Here is a 23,125-nt window from a genome sequence, read left to right as displayed (position 1 = left end):
GCCAGCGGGGAACACTACTACGATCTGAACAACACGTTGCTGTACGTTACCTGCAAGATCGTACGGCCTGATAACACGGCTATACCTCAAGACGTCAAGGTCTCTCTTATTAATTACCCCATAGCAACTTTATTTAGCCAGGTTGATGTTACTTTGGGCGATAGGCTCATATCGCAGTCCAATAATCTTTACGCTTATAGGGCATACATAAAGACCATACTGAATTATAGCTCAGATGCGTTATCCACAAAACACACAACTGGATTATTCTACAAAGATGTGGCTGGAGAACACAACACAAGAACCCTGGATGGTGTAAACACAGGGTTTATAAAAAGGGCAAGAACAACGGCACAAAGTCGAACGGTTGAATTATTGGGGCCGCTACACTGTGACCTTTTTCATCAACATAAACTAATATTGAACGCCGTGGACTTGAAGATAAAACTCACCAGAAACAAAGATGCTTTCTGCTTAATGTCTGCTGAAGCGGAGGCCTTTAAAATTCAGATTGTTGCAGCGTCCCTGTTTGTGAAAAGAGTTCAGGTCTCACCAGCAGTCCGGATTGGACACGCCCAGGCCTTACTGACCACCAACGCCAAATATGCGATCGATAGAGTGGGCATGAAGATCTATAGCATACCGACTGGGAGTCGCGTATTTAATTTAGAAAATCTGTTTTTAGGCCAGGTACCAAAAACCGTTATAGCCGCTTTTGTAGATAATGAAGCGTTTTCAGGAGCCTATGACAAAAACCCACTACGGTTTGAACATAAAAATGTAAACTTCGCATCCCTATACCTGGATGGTACACCGCATCCGGCCAAACCATTTCAACCAGACTTTAAACACGGTAATGCGGTTCGCGAGTATATGTCACTCATTCAGATCACAAATAAGCAGAAATCAGATTCGGGTATACTAATTGACCGTGAAGAGTACCTCAACGGCTACACACTATTTGCTTTTGATCTGTCGCCTGAACAGGAATGCGCGGAGCATCTGTCTCTAATCAGAACCGGAAATCTACGAGCTGAATTCCGGTTTGCAGGAGCACTAGACCGGACAGTCAACATAATAATATACGCATTATTTGATAATATCATCGAGATCAACCAGAGGCGCGATGTGCTGTATGATTATCTATAAATGAAATAAATAATTTTTATATTTATCGTATATTTACCAATATTCATCACCCCAGCAGCGATATGAACACATTACAGATAAATTGTATACTGTACGCTAATCCGGTGACGCGCCTGTTTTTTAAAGGGACCTACCCGTGCGATATGCTACCGAGCGGCAAACTATCGCAATACCCCTGCGCGTTTGTAATCAACACACACAACAGCACCCAACCGGGGGAGCATTGGTTGGCCGTTTATTTTAACAATCAGCGCGAGTGTTACTTTTTGGACTCTTACGGATTAGAACCTGGCAACCCCCTATTCCCAAAGGCCATAATAAATTTATTAAACTCAAATTCAAAAAGAATTTACCACCAAAATAAGCAGTTGCAAGGTTTTAACAGTACCGTTTGTGGACAATATTGTATATACTTTATATTTTTCGGTACTCTTTACCAAGCACGGCGCCCACGATCTTGATCGTGGGCATCGTGAGGTAAAAAATCGTGTCGGTCGCGTCGTATGCGGGCTAAACATGCCCGCACGCGACGCGATGCTCACGATTTCCCATTGAAACCCATGTTAAACATGGACATCGTGTCGGTCGCGTCGCGGCCGGCTATAAATGTGCACACGATGGCCGCGACGCGATGCCCACGATTTGCCATAGGAATTAATGTTAAAACACCCGATGGACACGATTTTAATGTTAAATGGCTCAATGGACCCGATTTTACCATAGGAAACAATGTTAAATGGGCCTTAGAGCCCAAATAATTACCCTGAACTCAGAAATGGCCCCCCCAATTTTGTACGCCACCCCACAATCAACGTGAACCCGAAGCGTGGCGAGCACAGCGAGCCCGCGAGGGGCAGCGGTACGCGTCCTCCGACCTTTTCATACCCCCACTATCCACGTTGGCGTGGAGTTGAGAATAGAATAGTGTGGCGAGCGCAGCGAGCCACCGAGCCCGAAGCGTGGCGAGCGCAGCGAGCCCCGCGAGGGGACGCGGATACCTTCACAGGTAAACGCGTCCCCTCGCGGGCTTCACAGGTGTCCGCGTCGCCACGGACACCTGTGAAGCCCGCGAGGGGACGCATCTAGCTATGAAGGTATCCGCGTCCGCTCGCCACGCTTCGGGCTCGGTGGCTCGCTACGCTCGCCACACTATTCTATTCTCAACTCCACGCCGACGTGGATAGTGGGGGTATGAAAAGGTCGGAGGACGCGTACCGCCGCCCCTCGCGGGCTCGCTGCGCTCGCCACGCTTCGGGTTCGCGTTGATCGTGGGGTGGCGTAAAAAATTGGGGGGGCCATTTCTGAGTTCAGGGTAAGTATTTGGGCTCTAAGGCCCATTTAACATTGTTTCCTATGGTAAAATCGGGTCCATTGAGCCATTTAACATTAAAATCGTGTCCATCGGGTGTTTTAACATTAATTCCTATGGCAAATCGTGGGCATTGCGTCGCGGCCATCGTGTGCACATTTATGGCCGGCCGCGACGCGACCGACGCGATTTCCATGTTTAACATGGGTTTCAATGGGAAATCGTGAGCATCGCGTCGGTCGCGTCGCGGGCACACATAAATGTACCCGCGATGCCCGCGATGGGCGCCGTGCTAGGTAAAGAGTACCTATTTTTCATGTGTAAAAATTACAAATATACAGATGTGTTGGCCCGTTTTAGTTTTGATGCAAAACGTAATGATCGCTATGTATCAAACTTTGTAAGACGTCTCCCTAGAAGTCATTGTTTGAGTCGATATACGGGTAACTGTATACAGTCCTGTGTCACCAGTAACCAACATGTGTTTGATAAAAATAATGTGTAATACAAATTTGTTTGTGTAACTTGTAACTAATGTTGTGATTGAAATGCTGTATGTACATCGCTTATCGTTACTTTCTATTAAAAAAATCTTGCTTATTGAACTTTATATCGTGTGATTGCATATTTTTGCAGACAAACTGATTAGAATCAAAGAACAAAACAGCATTTTATAAATCATAATCATATTTTATTGGTACAGACAAAATGTATTTACAGCAAAATAGTCACGAATAACACGACAAACTTTACATTTAAAACAATACACTAAATATACATGATACAATACAAATTAAATGTAATCGTACAAAATTAAACACACAAAAATACATTGTATAAAAACATTATAAATTAGTTATATGTTAAAGGTTCAACCACTGCGAATCCTGAAACAGATTTACGGATCTTTTCCTCGGTAGTAAGTAGCCGTGTGGCGTTGTTAACCCGGGGGAATTTAAAACATTTATACGACTTTTTTTAATGTTGTGTATTGGGGAGGCTATATTTACAGTGCCAATTTCATCATCGTAGATTTCAGCTTTTAAGCAATCTAACTGTAATCTGTTTGATGCATTACCAACTACAGTGGATGGGATATTCAACTCAGCCATAGCACGCATAAATTCAATCCAGCCGTTAGGCATTTTATGACTCGTCACGCTGTGATTTTGCGTGATACCCCTTATCAAGTCTAACACATTGGATCCTGGCACTGTGACGCCTTTATACATAAACACACCCTTGCTGTCCCAATTCGCAACGTCTTTAGAGCGAACCATTTTACTCATTAGTATTTCACAGTTCTTTTTATACCGCGCATTAACACTGTTCAAGACATCGTGGTAAACAGCGTCGGTTGCATCGTCTTGTGTAGGGTTAGTTGTATCCTCAACAGCATTTGCACCGGGTGATAAAAGCGTTAAAGTTGACATTTCTCTATCAGTTTGTTTACTCAACACCAGGTATCTCTGTAACACAGCTGTGTAGCGTTTTGCCTTTTCATACTCTGATAAAGCATTATTATGTAGTATACTTATGATCTCAGCATCTAGGCTTTGCGTGGCTGTTTTGCGTATATCATCGCTGATTGGTTTGTTGTTTAAACGGTCTATCTGTTGCTGGGGGACCAGATACATTTTCTCAGCGTATTCCATCACCGATTAGACAGTAGTCCGGTAATTAATGGAATAGCAAATCCGAGCAACGATCCGATAAACCCACCCGATTGTTTCACCAACCTCTTCTTTTTCCCAATGGCGCATTTCTTATTACAAAGCAATTTTATAAGGTTCCTCTTCTTTTTAAGGTAGTTCAACTGGCGCTGTGACAGGGGTATTTTACCTTTAAGCGTATTGAGAGCAATCTCACATATGGCTGTCACCAAATCGTTTGAAGCGTTGGATAATATAGCGTTTCTTTGGTCCGGTTTGGCTTTAATGAGGGTTTTTAAAAGGGCCCAATTACGCCTTATCCTGGTCGACATGTTCACAGCTTTTAGAAGTGGTAATGAATGACTATAGGATGCGCGGTTATAGCTATTTAGAACCCCGCTTCTTAACAACATAAGCTACTGGTGTGTCGGGGGGAAATAAACCGCTTCGTAAACGATAATCATCAAGGGCATTGTTTCTTAAATCAACCAGTAAATAACCGTATGGTGGCTCCGTAGCGGACTCATAGGCTTCAAGAAAAAAACGATATTTTGATGGGTACATTTGTCTAGCCAGAATGCTAACCTGCATTTTATCCCGGGGGTTTTTAAACAGGACCATGTATTTTGTGTTTAAGTGTATAGTCCTGCTCTTTCTATCTTGACAAAATATGTTTTGCACAAGGTACATGATACTGAGATTACGATGGTGCACATACTTTGTGAACGCTTTCTCAACCTCAGAATTATTACTCGCTGCATCCATCAAGTCATCTATCACCGTTAAATTAACCTTATCAGGGGGAAAAAGCTGGTCGTCGCTAAATGACTCGGGCAACCCCTCTATAAAACGCATACCAGGGTGAGCACCCAGAAGTTGGTCATATATTGGTTGCCAACAGGTGTAAAACCAAACAATATTATCAGGTACATGCGTCATATGTGTGGATGCGTGTTGTATTAGCGTTTTCACAAAATAACTTTTCCCCGAATTGGAGGGCCCTGCTAAAATACAGGAGAAGGGGTGTTGAAAACGGATGTCCATCTTAATAACCAAATGGTAGGGTTGTAAAATTATCCGTGAGGTTACGTTTAGTGTAAACGCACTTTTGCGTTTTCTGCAGCATACGGGTTTCAATCTGCCAGTACTTTTTCACACGTACTATACCGGGCTGCCTGGTCACAATTTTTTTCTGATCCTCGCCTTTGGGGTTTAAAGGGTAATCTAAGACCAGTTCTTTCAGACTGTCAAAGTTAACGTGCTGCTCATTACAAACATTCAACGTTATACCTTTGACCTTGAGGCTCGTCTTGCCGTTGCTTAGTCTATAGCCGTATGACTTGGGGCCAGCTGAAACAAACTCTGTTATATGCGTACCAGCTGGTAGTTCGCTGGTCAACTCCCCTAGATAATCGCCTAATGACGGATTCCAGTCACAGGGCCTGCTGACAAAAATTACAGAATCTGTATCGTGATACAGACATCTATCTTGTAATCTATCCAATAGGTTGTACAACTCGATGCGTGCGTGTGCTGTGGTAAATGCTGCTATAAATATATTTGTAGTTGAAGCCCTGGTATAATGGTCTTTGGCGTATTTCCAGTTGACCATAACAGTTTCTGAGTCTATAAAGTCTAAAGCAGACACCTCATAGTGTGGCTGGAAGGCATATTCAAAAAGCTTATCAGGATCTGTCACTAGACAAGTATTGGGCATGTTGCTACGTTGACCAAATTTACCCCATAATGAGTTTAAAAACAATTTAGAAATTTGTCTTTTGGCGGGGTTGACATTTATGTGTTCGTGTCTTAAAGCTATGCCCTCATTTTTTTGATACGCGTCTATGTACTCTTGTTGTTTCACAGAGTCTGTACACCAATCGGGGTAACCAGAAGCCTCCTGTTTATCTCTGAGGTGTGTTTTAATGTAACCTGAAAACAAATCATCAGATCTCTCATCAAAATGCCACACCTCATAGATTTTACACACTTTGTACCCCTTTTCTATAGCAAGATTTATCTCCACTGTGCACCATGTACCGGTTAGGGAGCGGTTTTCTGAGTCATGAACACACGGCTCACACTGTCCAGATTCGGCGCATGTGCGGCACAGCGGAAACATTAACTTACCATTCATTTTAACCGGTAAAACTGGAAAGAAAAGGCCTCGCGGAGGATTAATTTTTAATTTAACAAAACCGAAATACTTTGTGACATCATCAAAGTCCTTATAAATGATGCGTGGGTGACGTATAGGATATGTTTTGGTCTTGTTGACAAATGGGTATAGGCTAGTAAAGTCAAAATAGTGTATTTTTTCATCGCACTCTGTCTTGTGATAAAGTTTTATGGCGTTAGTGCGTCCGCCATAAAGACCATCACGAGGATCCAAGGGGTCAGGGATTTCCAAACCTTTCAGAAAAACCTGTAGCTCCTCATCAGTCTCCCTCATTTTCTTCCACTCACACCCCCACATCTCCCTTATCTGAAATCCACACCGTTTAAGGAATTGCATCCTCAACTGCGTCTTGTGACGCAGTTGACCGTAGGTTGTTTTAGTCAGATTGTTTTCATCATCGGCTTTGTAACAGGCGTCACAACCGTGATAAAAACACCCCTGGAATTCAAAAGCTGTTGGCACGCCGTTAATCACGGCGTAACCGTCCAGACTGTATCTGCCGACTTTCTTCTCACCACCTTGTAAAGCGTGTCTTATACTCACACCTTCTTTGTGTTCTATGTACATTAACCACTGTATGGCAGGTGTTGAGTAACGCTTCTGGGTCTTGTGATAGTTATCACCCAGTACAAGAGCCAATGTGTTTGCCTGTAAATATTTACAACGATACATCGCCATACAAACCGACGCTAAAGTCGTCAGTTGGAATGGATCAACGTGACGTTTAACGGCTACATCTTTTTTCTCTGCCGCTATTACAAACTCCTGTTCTGTCATGGCTATAACGGCTGATCTGAAAGCTGCGCACCCTTTTTGCAATATTCTCACATCCTCTTTACAATATCGTATTAATTCTTTTTGAAAATTAAACGACTTGTGTTTGTTTTTTTCGTACCACTCTGTAACATCAGCGGCCTCCTCAGGCATCATGTGTTGTAGGCCAAAATATTCTATTGAGGGCATGTCCCCTATGTAATTTTGGTTATCGGCTGTGTTAAAAAAATGCGGGAAATGACCTTTAACGCCATCAAATCCCATGGCCTTTGGAAATCTGCTCAATTTCATGGGGAGAAAATTGAGAGAGTCTATAAACCTAATCTTCAGATCTTTTATTGTGATACACATTATATTTCCGCCATTAGAGATGAGGGATACTGTATACCGTTCTTTGATGATCTTGTTCAATACAAAATACGCATCATACCGCCCAGCGTTATGGGCTATGAATGTGTAATGCGCAAATTTTGGTTTCATGAACGTCTTTACAAAATCATCGATACAACCTTTGCCCTTAAACTCCCAGGATTTCTCACCCATTAATGTGAGAGCGTAACAGTAGTTTGGTATATGTATACCTGTCTCCTGCATACATTCAAAATCATAAAAGATGTATTTGGTGGTGGGTTCTTCCGCTTTGATGGGCTGTATGTAACACAAATGATCCGCAAACCCATCAACATATGCCTTGCAAGTAGAACACTTTAGCCCCTGACACTCATGAGACCTGCGACGGTAGAGACAACACCTGTCGCAATAAACATGTTCAAGACAGGGTATTTTGCGATCTAAAGCTAAGGATTTGTGCTCCTCTAAACATTCACGCGATCTGCAAAATACCCTACAAACCGAACATCTTAATGCGGAAGCCCCATCATCAGCGCACGCTTGTCTGTGACAAGCCTTACAAAAGAAAAGACAATCGTGGCTATTTTTGCGCTCAAAAGTTCGATTACAGAAGCCACAGAAATTTCTCGCTCCGAGAAATGCGCCGATATTAATCACTCCATAATAGTGTGAATCGTGATATAATACATACAGGGTATCACCGTAGCGCGAATCTGAAGAAAAGTAATGCCAAGAACCATTATTATGATATAATATTGTAATTTTTGTTTTTAAGTGATTTTCAAAAACAACAACGTCGCTAAAGCTGACTGCTTTATCGATCGATAGTTTCAAATCCTTATGAATTTGAAGCGCCCGATCGTGTATTTCAGCGTCTGTGGCATTACCTTTATCCAGAAGTTTGCAGATTGATGCCGCAAAGCACAAATAATTGTGCGTATTGTTGAAATCATACAGGTGTCTTCTGCGCCTTTCTATAATTAAGCTGTATGGAATGCGCCTAAGGCCTCGACCAGTTAGGGCCCCACCCGCTCTATTTCTAAAAACAGTGATCACAAACCTTAAACCCGTGGCTAATAAGAATTCAGCGTTACTTTGAAGAGTGTTTGTAATTTGATTCAAGAAACTGACTGCGTCTAATGATTCTTGCGGTTTTCGGTGTGAGTAGATGGCGTTGTGTAAACCACCCCCCTCCAATCTTAACTGTACACGATCATTAGGGTCAACACCAACCATGAATTCATCAATCATAATCTGTATAGCGTTGTGTACGGCTTCAACACCCTCTGCAAATGATGTAACTCTTTCCAAATTAACAAATTGAAAATGATTATGATACTCAATAGCTCTGAAATTAGGATGGTGTCGCTCATACCTGCTAACAGCTTCTAAGTACACATCTCGCCGACCTTCACCAATACCGGGTGGCGCACCCCCCTCTATGACATTATGCATGGGTGTTGCGGGGTGTTCAACATTGTCAGGTGACGCCGCGTCACCCGGTAATGGTTGGTCCTGTGATTTGTCAGCCGGTGCACACGGGGTTGGGGGTGTACCTCGAACCCTGTGTTGTTTACGTTTTCTCAGCCTGTATATACATTTTAAAGCCTGTTTTATTTTCGAACGGCGAAATAAGTGTGAGATTTTGCACGGTACATTTGCTTTAATTCTTGGGGCTTTTTTACACACATGTAAATCACGTTTCAACCCATAACCCACCATGCCTAGTCACGGGTCTGTTTCAATTATCTCGGCAAAATGATACATGTTCGCTTTAATAAAATCCCTAGTCCTCACGGTCTCTTCTATATGATTTGATGTCACATTCATGTACATTTCTACAAGTTCTTTAATGATTTCTGGCTTCTTTTTTGACCCATAAAGCTCATCTTTTATACGGTTCAACAGGGAATTGACATTTCTACGCATGTACCCTATATGCTCACGCATCCTCCCCATGACCGCGTAGTATTGTATTTCCGCATCTTGTCCTAATTGCTCCACATTCTGACCCCCATCAACTATGTCTGTCGATACCACGGTCGGCGGGGCATCCGCACCGGGCTCGCTTGATTTGCGTCGTGTATTTTGCTCACAACTGCCGCTGTGGCTTGTCCGATGACGTCTTTCGCGATGTTGCGTGCAGCATTCTTCACGTGGGGCTTTGCTATCGCCAGACCTCTTCGGAAAAGCGGTACCGCTTTTCTGAACAGGCTTCGAAAAATTCCGCCTAAACCGCAACCGTACATATACGCGCTGCCGTGAAAACCGGGTAATCCATTACCGGCCTGTGTTTTATTATATTGTGCGTAGAGCCCCGGGTCACCATAATTTTTAACAGCTACCATTGTCTTTAATAAAATTCGGATTTGCGACGTCTGAAATGTAGTTTCACGTTCGCTTTCCCAAACTTGAATGACATGTTTTCGTTCTGATCATTCTTTATCTCTATGGCTATAGTGTCAAAATGCGTTTTGCACAACGGAACATAATCGGGCTTCTCATACCGTATAGTGACCATCTCGTTGTTACGGCCCTTTATTTCAACGGTGCGCAACAACGGAACATAACTATCACCGACCCTCTGATGTTCGATAATATCTGTGTACACGAAGAGCGTATATTGTCCTCCGCTGATGTCGGCGCACGGTTTTAAAAACTTTGTTTTCGGGTATAAACCCAGTATTCTCGACAATTTAGGACCGGCTGAAATGTTGTACATCGCCTTATTGTCGATGAATATGTCTCGTTCAAGCGGATCGTACCATAGTTTTAAACCTTCCAGTTTATATCGGCCAATTTCAGCGTTGAAAGAATCCAGTAACGCTTCGATAGTTTCATAAAACCCCGGTTTAACGCAAACCTTCGTTACTGTACCGCTCGCCCCATCCCACTTTGTTATTTTCAACACACAATCACGCACATCGATTGTATTCCAGGTGTGTGGGTATTGTATTTCTGTAAGAGCTACTTCCCAATCTCCACTTAAGTCTATCGGCCTTGCTAGCTTTGTGGTATAGTCAGAAATCTTATTTTGTGGAAATGTATCGGCTGAGGCGTTACTCGGCAATGTTATGTAGAAGGGTTTGTCATCCATCCTCCTCTTTGTTTATATATCTTTTATCTCCGATGCAGCGACCCAACTGTTAAATTTTGTGGGGTATCCACGCCACTTGACTAATACGTATTTCCTCCCTCTAACCGTCTTATTTTTTAAAATCTTCTCCACTTTGTAAATCCTATTATAGTTTTTCGGTATACTTTGAACTTCTTCGGGGTAAAAACTACCCGTTATAGCTTCCCCGTAGAGATCCTCCAACGTGTAAAGCGGCTTAAGCCCTTTAGTGTTCACGCCGCGTATTACAAATATTTCCTCAGAAAAACTCTGTTCGTAACCTTTCTGAAATAAATCCTTATATTTTGAGATACGAACGTGGTCCCCGACCGCTAAACAAGCCTTTGTTTTCTTGCTTCTAAAGTAATCGCCATATATCGTCTTGAAGACATCCAGAGCATTAGAGCCATCCACCTCATTCGGCGCTCGCTTAATCGTTCTATGGTATGTGTTATTATAACTGGTAATGAACGCTTGTAAAACGTCTATATATCGGTATGTATTATTCGCCGTGAAATATCGCCACATTCGTGTTTTTAAAGTCCTATTGAAGCGTTCTATAACCGCTGCTTTCACATCATTATTGGTTGTGAAATGTTGTATACCGTATTTTTCTAACAACTTTTTTAGGACTTTGTTTAGAAACTCTTTACCGTTATCGGTTTGTAGTTTCCTCGGTACGACCCCCTGTTGGAATAATTTTTCAAAAGCCTTAGCGACAGTCGTCGCGCTCTTAGCAGTCAGACTTTCAGCCCAGGCCCTCTTACTGAATATATCGATGACAGTTAGTATATATTTTACGCCATCGTTGTGCTTTGCCAGATCTATGAGTGATACCAAATCACATTGCCACTGTTGATTTATATCCGATACGCATATCATATTCCTTTTATAGTTTTTTCTAGCCGGTTTGTGCAATGTGTACGCGTCTTGCTCTTGTAACCATTTTCTCACATCGGATCTTTTAAATTTATTTTTCAAAGCTTTATAATATTTATCAAAGCCGCAAAAACTCCCCGGCTTTAATACGTTATAATAACAGGCTTTCAGCCGGCTGTTTTGATGATCAGCGTTGCGAGACATCCTACACAAATCAAATTTGATATAAAACAAGATCTACAATTCTACGAATTATATATCTGTTGTATACCATATTTTTCTAACATCTTTTTAGCATTATGTTTAGAAATTCTACCAGCTGGTTAAGACATCATTAAGCGATCTTTATAAATTAATTTATACAGCTGTGGTGTTATTTGACATAGTCAATATCAGTGTATGAAGTTACAGTATCAAACCAATTATATTTTAATACGGGGGGTTAATATTATTTATACCACTTTCATATCAAACGTGATAGCTTTATACCACTTTCATATCAAACGCGTATCACGTTTGATATCAAACTGTATAAAAGGGGCGTGGACAAACTGTATAAAAGGGGCGTGGACCTGTCAAAACCAATTAGTTTGAAGAAAAAGTGTGCCTTATCTACTCTTATGCAAAGAATGGCCACAGGACTTGCACTGCTTATGCACACATTGCCCTTCAGGACTGGTGATGCTTACGCATACAATGCCCTTCAGGAGTAGTGCCGCTTACACACACACACAATACCCAATTGCAATAGTAATACAGATGGAGCCAGCCTCCCTCTTGCTGGCGAATCAAAAAAATTAATAGTAGCGCCAATTACACACATAATGCCCACAGTAGTAGAACCAAGGAGACACAGAAAGGCACAGAGAATAAAGGTGGGAATAAGGAAAAAAAGCTTGTAATAAGGATGGAGAATTTTATTTATTTTACCCATTCCACGCAGTAGGTGTTGCACACCGCCGCCCGGGCTTCACTGCACCCGGACGGACGGCGGATGCTGCACGGAGTGGCGTAGCTGGGGACGTTGCCGGGCAGCGTCCCAAGCCTCACTCTGAGACTGAGCGTCAGGACGTTGCCAGGCAACGTCCCCGAGCTTCCGCCCGGCGGCCGGGAGCTCGCACGCCTGACGTTAGTCAGGCGGCGCGAATTTCAAATAAATAGCCGGCGTCTGCTGGGCACAGATGCCGGTTATAGCTTTTTGCATTGTTAGCATCCAGCTTGTTTATTTCCGGTCCCCGTGGTCCTTTGGTCCCCGGTCTTTATCTTGAGAGATCTGCTCCAGTCTTCTCCGTGTTTCCAGCTTGTTCCTGGAGTTTCCAGCGGTGTCCATCTCCGGTTTGTGAGCCTGCATCCGACTCACAGTCTCCATCTTCCGTGGGTCACGTAAGTGCTCCAGTCGAGCCCTGGTCTTATTTCCTCCTGGTCCGGTAGCCCTCTGTGGCGTCGCCCCTCCGTGGGCTTGTTGTTATCGTCCACCCTTTTTGTTATATCTCCTATTCTCCCTCCAGGATATTTTCTCTTGTCCTTTGTGTCCTTCATTAGATTTCTGTTTAGGCAGGAGATTCTTCCTTCCTCCGGATTCCTGCTTTGGGGAGTCACTGTCCCTGTGGTGTGTCTTGCTGGGGACTCCCCTCTGCCAGCTTGTGTCTGCGACCTCCAGTAACCAGCCGTTATTTCCAGCGCCCAGGCAAGGGCATCGTAACATTATTGAGTCTTATAACTATTTTGTGATTTATTGGGTGATCTTGTATCATAAGTACTACTCCCCAGACCTTTTCTGATCAGCTCCAAGGGCTTACTCAGATGGTGCGGGAATTGTCTTTAAAGGTAGCTTCCCAAGAGCAAAGGATGCGGCCCCCAGATCCAGGGGGTTCAGACCCCAAAATGAACCTACCAGATCGGTTCTCTGGGGATCGCAAAACCTTTTTTTAATTTTCGAGCTGCAAGCCGCGCTCCTTCACGTCCGAGGCCCAGCGTATTGGTCTTGTAATATCTTTACTCCAGGGTGACCCCCAGACCTGGGCCTTTGGACTGCCTTCTGACAGCCCAGCCTTGACCTCGCTGGACAATTTCTTTAGTTCTCTTGGGTTGTTGTATGATGACCCCGACCGTGAAGCCTCAGCAGAGACTCATCTTAGGGCCCTTAAGCAAGGGAAAGACCCAGCTGAGGCTTATTGTACAGAGTTCCACCGATGGGCAAATGATTGTGGATGGAACGATCCGGCGCTACGCAGCCAATTCAATACCCGGCACCTAAAACTCTCGATAAATTAATGGAATTAGCCATTAAAATAGACCGTCGCCTCCGTGAGCGGAGGTCCGAACGGGGCTCTCGCACTCGGGTGGTTCCTTATGTCCCTGTGACCCCTGAGGAAAGCGAGGAACCTATGCAACTTGGTGCAGCTCGCATTTCCCCGGAAGAAAGGGCTTTGCTTATACTGTGGGTGTAAGGGCCACATTCTGCAAAACTGTCCCAATAGGCCAGTAAAAGTGAACGAAGAGGGTTCACTTTGGCCTTCAGCTGTTTTCCTCTCAAGACTCGTTATTAGTACCGGGGTGTATATCTTTTCAGGGATGTAATTTTTGGGGTCTGTATTCATCGACAGTGGCGCGGCAGGTAACTTCCTAGACTCTGCCATCGCCCAGAGTTTGGGGATTCCCCAACTCCAGCTTCCTATCCCCATTACCCTTCGGGGTTTAGATGGTGGTGTGCTCTCCAATGGGGCCGTCTCATTTCAGACTCCTCCCGTGCGGATGACCATTTGTCTTTTTCACCAGGAGGAGATTACCTTCCTGATAACCTCATGTCCTTCGGTGCCCATCGTGTTGGGTTTCCCCTGGTTGAAGAAGCACAATCCCATCATTGATTGGCGCCTGGGGGAGATTGCCCATTGGAGTCCCAATTGTCAGCAACATTGCCTTCATATTTCACTCCCGGTAAATTCCACCTCTTTAGCAGGGGTCCCCGTTCCTTACCAAGATTTTTTAGCCGTTTTTTCTAAGGGGAAAAAAGGTTGGGTTGTGCAGCGCTTGTATTTCAATGATGAGTGAATCATATACGAAATAACATTATTTAATAAAGAAAAGGTAAAATATCACATGAATAAAAAATAATAAATAAATAAATATGAATATAATTCATAAATTGATGAATAAAAAAATGGTTAAAAACACTCAGTGGGACCTGTCAGTGAAATGTAAATCTGCTCCGGACGATAGCTGTCCAAGTCCAATTTGTATCCAAGTTGGTGGAACCGAATTTGAAAACCAAGATGATTGCTGGAGGTGTCCCTGTCCCTTAGGGATTGGCTGAATCGTGGGGATCCTCTCTAAATGCAAAAAGAGCTTGGTGCAATATGGTGGAAGGTTCCTTGTATCTGCTGGAGGTGTCCCAGTCCAATTGGACTACTTTTGCGTGGGGGTCCTCTCAATAAAGTGCGCTGTGCTTGGAAATTGGAAGGATTGGATTGAAATAAAAGTCCAGAATTCTTAAGCAGATAGATAAAGTAAATGTAGTGACAGGTCCGCTGATTTTACCAACGCGTTTCGCTGTTATAAGAAACAGCTTTTTCAAGGTGACTGGTATGGACCCAGGGCCAGGTATAAATACCCTCCCTCATTGCTGTTAATTGGTCTCATTAGAAATAAACAATCGCTATTGCATGAATAAAATTATCAAACATATAAATGTATGGACTCGGAGACAGACTTTATCATCATATAATCAAGCCAGGTAAATTACGTTACATAAAAAGCAAGTTTAAACAATATTTAATTAACTATTTTAACCTTCGTCCCCAGAGCATGCTGATCGCTTCCGGGTCAAAGGGGAACATGTAGGTATGGGATTCAGTCTAAGGCATATATTTAGTACAGATCACATATAATGATATCTATATTGTGTCCACTAGTAGTGGCTATTATGTTTCATACAGTACAGCGTAATAGATTCTGTAGGAGTAGTAACACTCGTGTCTACGTACCTCCAGACAGCGCCGGATGTGACGCTACGGAATCTCTGTGGAACGCACAAAACCCAGATCCTGCTGTCTGTGGTTTGTCACTTCCGTCATTTGACCCGCAATGCTGAAGTTTAAAGGTGGCTTGTGTTAGATAGAGTAAAGTATTAACCCTTATTGTAGAACATTGGGTCCCCTCGAGGAAGGGGGAACAGCCTTCCCCGCTGGACCGCAAATAAAGGCTACTCCCCTACCGGAACGGGGCCCAGATGCATCTCAATATCAGTGACAGGGGAGATGATCTTACTCAGGGGCTGGCTGGCAACTTTTAGCCTAGGGGGCAAGTCCAGAGCACTGGCCCATAATCAGCCAAGTCACCGCCGGAAGGAATGCTTTTGCGCGCCATAGGCGCGCCGAAAAATTAGGGGCGTGGCCTATCATAAGGGGCGTTGCCTGTACCATGATTGTATTGTGTACCTGCAGATTGCACATTTTAGCGAACCTTGTAATACCCATTACACATAAAGCCACATGCCGTAATGCCAATTACACATTATGCTGAACACCATGATGCCAGTTACACATTACGCCCAACACTGCGATGCTAATTACTCAATACACCGCACACTGTGATGCTAATTACACATTATGCTGCACACCTTGATGCCCATTACACCCCATACTGTGATGGCAATTACCCAATGCTCCCCACACCGTAATGTCCATTACGCCCCATACCATGATGCCCATTACACCGCACAATGTGATGTCCACAGTGCCAGATATGCCCCCACAGTGCAAGATATTCCGCCACAGTACCAAATACACATATGCCCCCACAGTGCCAGACACAAATGCCGCCACAGTGCCAGATATTCTGCCACAGTGCCAAATACGCATATTCCTCCACAGTGCCAGATATGCCCCCACAGTGCCAGAGACACATATGCCCCCACAGTGCCAGATATGCCCCCACAGTGCCAGAGACACATATGCCCCCACAGTGCCAGAGACACATATGCCCCCTCAGTGCCAGAGACACATATTCCCCCACAGTGCCAAAGACACATATGCCCCCACAGTGCCAGATATGCCCCCACAGTGCCAGATATGCCCCCACAGTGCCAGATATGCCCCCACAGTGCCAGAGACACATATGCCCCCACAGTGCCAGAGACACATATGCCCCCACAGTGCCAGAGACACATATGCCCCCACAGTGCCAGAGACACATATGCCCCCACAGTGCCAGAGACACATATGCCCCCACAGTGCCAGATACACATATGCCCCCACAGTGCCAGATACACATATGTCCCCACAGTGCCAGATACACATATGCCCCCACAGTGCCAGATACACATATGCCCCCACAGTGCCAGATATGCCCCCACAGTGCCAAATACACATATGCCCCACAGTGCCAGATACACATATGCCCCCACAGTGCCAAATACACATATGCCCCCACAGTGCCAGATACACATATGACCCCACAGTGCCAAATACACATATGCCCCACTGTGCCAGATACACATATGTCCCCACAGTGCCAAATACATATATGCCCCCACAGTGCCAGATATGCCCCCCACAGTGCCAGATACACATATGCCCCCACACAGTGCCAGATATGCCCCCACACAGTGCCAGATATGCCCCCACACAGTGCCAGATATGCCCCCACACAGTGCCAGATATGCCCCCACAGTGACAGAAACACATATGCTGGGGTGAGGGAGGGGGGGGGGGGAGAGCGCTTACCCACTCGCTAGCTGCGGGCCGTGCTGCGGCTGGATCAGCTTCTCCAGCCCTCCTGCGCTGGCCGCGGCTTCCAGAACACGGCCGCGGCTACAGGAAAATGGCCGCCGGCCTCCTGCACTGAGAACATGTCCTCAGTGCAGGGGGCCGGCGGCCATTTTCCTGTAGCCGCGGCCGTGTTCTGTAAGCCGCGGCCAGTGCAGGAGGGCTGGAGAAGCTGATCCAGCCGCAGCACGGCCCGCAGCCAGTGGGTGGGTAAGCGGCCTGGGGGGCATATGGCACTCTGCCCCCCGGCCCAGCCCGCCCCTGATCTTACTTCCTGTCAATGAAACGCAAGATGCATCACAATAATAATACCAGGCAGGATGAACTAATTTCCTGTTAGTGGAACGCAAGTCCTGTCCAGTGGACCGCAAGAACAGCAGGTCCATCGGTTGGGAAACAAATCGTAATTGTCCAATAGTTTTAGATATTTGAATAATAGGAGAGTTATAGAAGGAACAAAACCAACGGACAATAGGAAAAAATATGAAAATATGAAAAATAATAATCATAATATTGTAGTAAAAATAATAATCATAATATTGTAGTAAAAATGTATCTCATGAGAGATAGTGATAGGATGAGTCAAGCAAAAAATTATTATTATTATTATATGAGCCGAAAATAAATAAATAGTCATGCATGGTCTGAGGAGTATATACACAGAATAAACAGATATACATTTGTATTGTCAAGCAAAAAAAAATTTATAGGCAAAAAATAATAAATAAAAGGTTATGAGTGGTCAGAGGAATATGTACACAGAATGAACAAATATATTATTGAATTGGGTTATGGCATCAGCAGATGTGTTGATCTCATATTGTAATATCTATCATACTCAGTGGTTATAATACTGTATTAAGTTCAAGTGCCTCATTTAGGCCTCTTGGGAAGAGGCAGTCAACCTTAAAAATCCAGTAGATCTCTTGTCGACACAACAGCTTAAACGGTACTTGTTTCCTAGCACGGCCACAACGTTCATGATCGTGGTCATCGGGTGTAAAATCGGGGGCATCGCGGCCATCGCATGCACTAAAAAATTGGGTGCGATGGGCCAGACGCGATGCCCGCGATTTCCCCATAGGGAACAATGTTAAATGCCTCAATTTACCCGCGATGACCACGATTTCCCATAGGAAACAATGTGAAATGGCTCAATTTACCCAAATTATCATAGGAACAATGGTAAATGGCCCAAAAACACCCCTGAACATTGAAATGTCCCCCCAAAAGTAGTTTACGCCACCCCGCGATCAACGTGAACCCGAAGCGTGGCGAGCGCAGCAAGCCCGCGAGGGGCGGCGGTACGCGTCCTCCGACCTTTTCATACCCCCACTATCCACGTCGGCGTGGAGTTAAGAATAGAACAGTGTGGCGAGCGCAGCGAGCCACCGAGCCCGAAGCGTGGCGAGCGCACGCGGATACCTGTGAAGCCCGCGAAGGGACGCGTTTACCTGTGAAGGTATCCGCGTCCCCTCGCGGGGCTCGCTGCACTCGCCACGCTTCGGGCTCGCCACACTATTCTATTCTCAACTCCACGCCGACATGGATAGTGGGGATATGAAAAGGTCGGAGGACGCGTACCGCCGCCCCTCGCGGGCTCGCTGCGCTCGCCACGCTTCGGGTTCACGTTGATCGCGGTGTGGCGTAAAGTACTTTTGGGGGGACATTTCAATGTTCAGGGGTGTTTTTGGGCCATTTACCATTGTTCCTATGATAATTTGGGTAAATTGAGCCTTTTCACATTGTTTCCTATGGGAAATCGTGGTCATCGCGGGTAAATTGAGGCATTTAACATTGTTCCCTATGGGGAAATCGCGGCCATCGCGTCTGGCCCATTTAAGCATTTTTTGCCGCATACGACCCGACCGACGCGATTTTCACTGTTTTCAATGCATTTCAATGGAAAAATCGGGGGCATCGCGTCGGTCGCAGGCCACTAAAAATTACACCCGATGGCCGCGATTGTGGCCGTGCTAGAAAACAAGTACCGCTTAAACCTGTCCCCCCCGCGTTTTGTGACATCAATACAGTATGTTCCAGACCCACTACAGTTAGATCTTTAGGATTGTTAGCATGACATTTTAAAGGCCCATACACACTTGAAGATTTTCATTTCAAAAGACTTTGCCAAAATCTTTGATAGATATATCTTTCCCCAAAGTAGTGCGTACACACTGAGCTATTTTCCCAAAAGAGCAAGAGATTTCAGGAGGCGAAAGACTTTGCTGAAAATCTTTCATATAAAAGGCGATTTACATAATGGGCTGGTTTGATTTCCAAGGGTGGGAGCAGGGGCCATATTATTCAGTGCATTTCTGTTCTTACTGATCGCTGGACTGCGTAAATTTTGTGCCCAGCGATCAGGTAAGCGCCACCCCACCCAGCCAAAATCCCACTCAAGTGCATGGCTAGGATTTCGTTTGCAGCCGTGCATGTAGGGAGAATTCATCTGCGGCAGCAATGTATACGTTACCGCCTGTTATTTTATTTATAAATATTGGTGGCCAATGGTGCAAATATATGAACTGCTGGCCTGTCAGTGTTCACATTGGTGGCAGTGGCTTTAATATTATGGGGAGCTGGAGCTTGCTGAGGGTGGGTGGGCGCTGCTGCTTCTCCCTGCTCCGTGCGGCGGGACAAAATGTAGCAAGAGGAGGGAGTGGGGCGGTCAGCCAAACTGTGTGGCCAGGCTCAGAGGCATCACTAGGGTTGGAGTCACCCGGAGTAATAACTCACGGTGTCACCCTTCCCCCTATCTATGGCAGCTGTGGCCTGTAATGCGGTTTTGGCTGTGAGGCCCCCTGAGTCTGGTAAGCCTATGGCTGCCGTGAAATCTGTGGTGTACTGCCAGCCAATCAGGAGTGGTTGCTCCTAATTCGATACTGGTGCAAGAGCTCTGATTGTGTGTGAAAAGCATCATTTTTGAGAATACAGCAGTGGGGTTTAGTCAGTCCTCAAAGTGCCGGTATGTCATACCGGCCCACTTTGAGCACACGGGACACCCACGTGTTATGGTGTGACCCTACCCTGGCCATTGATACTCCACTACCGTCCCCGTCTGTAATCCAACCCCTCCAGCTCCCCGTGGGTGAGCAGCGCCCGCAAACGCCCCCCCCCCCCCATTTTGCCTGGGGCACTGAAATGGCTTGCACCGGCTATATATATATATATATATATATATATATATATATATATATATATATATATATATATATATAGACAGCGTAGAGGTGGCACTCGCTCAAGTAGCAATAATCACAGACCTCCTGTTTAGGCCAATGATTTTTTATATATATATATATATATATATATATATATATATATATATATATATATATATATATATATAGAACAACTTGGTGGGATACGCACTCAATAAGGATTGATAGAGAGTCACAGGCGGGTGCCAGCCATATAGATAATAGAGAAACTTAATACCCTAGGTCGGATATATGAGGCAGCACTCCAGGTCAAAAAGAAAGTTTTTTACTTCATGAAAAGTGATTTAAACACATACTGGGATTGCAACTGATGACATGAAGTTTAGGCATGGGTTTCAGGGTAAAATAGCATAGTCACCACAGCAGTAAGGTGGCAGTCAACGAGCCCCGTTTCGGCTTATCCAGCCTTCATCCTGGACTGACCGTCAGTCCAGGATGAAGGCTGGATAAGCCGAAACGGGGCTCGTTGACTGCCACCTTACTGCTGTGGTGACTATGCTATTTTACCCTGAAACCCATGCCTAAACTTCATGTCATCAGTTGCAATCCCAGTATGTGTTTGAATCACTTTTCATGAAGTAAAAAACTTTCTTTTTGACCTGGAGTGCTGCCTCATATATCCGACCTAGGGTATTAAGTTTCTCTATATATATATATATATATATATATATATATATATATATATATATAGAGAGAGAGAGAGAGAGAGAGAGAGAGAGAGAGAGAGAGAGAAAAGATAGTGGCCCCAATAATGCACTGAGGGGAGCAGCACCTCTATAGTACCCTGCTGTCATTAAAGGTACGGTAAGAGTAGAGATAGAAAAAGAGAATAGGGGTGCGCCAAATGTACCACTTTGTGGCTATACATACAATAAATAAACAGTTGTTTTCATAAAAAACAGATAAACGTTTATTGATGGTTCATCCAGCAGTAAAAAGATTTCATTTGTTCGGGTTTTTTCAGAAACATGCCACATATACTGTAGATCCGCGGCACAACGCGTTTCGTCCCTTAGGACTTCATCAGGGGCAATGAATCAATCTATGTGAGTGGTAAAACATGCCGTTACATATATATATTTAAAACATGCTAAAAATTTATACGAAGTATAATCCAAATATAGAAAAATTTACACAAAAAATGCATGAAATGCAAGGAGGGAGGCAAAGTACATTCAAGAAAAATGATAAGGAGAAAATGGAGTTGGTTCGAGGAGGCGAGGAGGAGGAGATGAATGAAGGAATGAATGAAATAGCAAACTGAGCGATAGGGGAATTTTATCAGAAATTACTATTTTTCTACCTACCCAAATGAGGAGAAATCTCCTACACAGTCTGTGGGTGGGATTATATATTTTTTTGTAGACTTTAATAAGAGTTGCCTATAGGGGCAAAAACAGATATGTTTATTATAATATAGTTTTTATAAATGGGAAACAAACCCTATAAATAATAGATACATACCAATGGTGGTAAATAAGTCTCTCAGGCTAAAAAAGTTCAGTCCACAATGAAAGATTTGAACTGCCTCTATAATAAACAAAGGCCTTACGTCAAATCTTTATTAGCTATAGATGGAATTAACGTTGGAACATACAACAAAAAATATAGTTTACATACCGGAATGGGTGTGGTCTTTTTAGACAAAAAGATGGATTTGCATAAATCAGCTGATAAAATGGTACCAAATGTGGTATTCTTCAGGTTCTAGTGGGTTTGTTTATACAACCTTTAAAGTGAGATCAAATTGAGATCTTAATAACAATCCCCGTATTTAGACGGGTATAGGCCCATAATATGCATACATCGAAAAATCACATACCCTTGGGGTGGAAAGATGGTCTCCAACACCAACAGTGGATTCACACATACACAAACATAGGGTATCTCTCTGTTCACAATAAATACAGTTGCCGTGGTCCGTTCACAATAAATGCAGTTTCTGTGATACAACCAGAATCCAAAGTTACAATGACATAATGAGTCTCTCAAATATGGAGTCTTAGGGAGTGCAACCTTACCTCAAATGCGTGTAAACCAAGTATAACGGGGTCTCCAGGAACCTGTGTACTGATGGCTGGATGTGGCACCTTAATATACCTCTCTACCTGTGACCTCACTTCCTGTGGGAAGGGAAAGAGCCTTTTTTCATATATAGCCGAAAATAAGGCTAAATAGGATGAATAAACAAGTTGTGTCAATAGGTGCAACGGCGCTGGGTATATAAGGTAGATAAAATATCTCAAATTCCTTTGTAGGAGGCCGTGTTAAGAAGAATTGTTGAAACAATTGGCACTTCCGGGACGCCAGTGCGTTCCACTGTGCGTTTCAGTGACAACTTCCGGTATGCGCATAAAGTGAAACCACGTATATTGCAGTTAAATTGAATTCCCTAAAAAAATAGAGGTGGGCAGGTATATCTTATTGGAACCAAAATGGAATACGAAGTGTAATTAGAATAAGCCCGAGTGGGAAGGGAGTGTAAGTGCGTTTCATTATGCGCTCCACACGTCCGCTTCCGGTGTCTGCAGACGGACATCTGGTTAAGCGGTCTCGTGTAAGTGCGGGCCATTGAACGTAGTGTTACCTTAGGTAGTCATCCCTGGGAACTGAACTTCCTGTGTGAGGTTCCTAGAGTGGGAGTGGGATATGTCACTGAGTGACCATCAATAGTGTCCCCGGAAGTTCCGGTGCGGGGTACCTATTGAAAGTGTGAGTGTGCAGTGTT

The 23,125-nt window shown here is 44.3% G+C and overlaps 1 protein-coding gene across 1 annotated transcript in view; it reads right to left on the bottom strand.

Moving 5' to 3' along the window:
* LOC146045754 (phospholipase A and acyltransferase 4-like) overlaps window positions 1-23,125 on the bottom strand; it is a 169,350-nt gene that overhangs the window by 126,169 nt on the left and 20,056 nt on the right. The gene's annotated exons all lie outside the window — the stretch shown is intronic.

This window comes from Crinia signifera, chromosome 11, assembly GCF_055691185.1.
Source record: "Crinia signifera chromosome 11, ASM5569118v1, whole genome shotgun sequence".
NCBI classification, from domain to species: domain Eukaryota; kingdom Metazoa; phylum Chordata; class Amphibia; order Anura; family Myobatrachidae; genus Crinia; species Crinia signifera.
The sequence above is the reverse complement of the archived record's forward strand: the minus strand, read 5'-3'. Positions and strand labels throughout refer to the sequence as shown.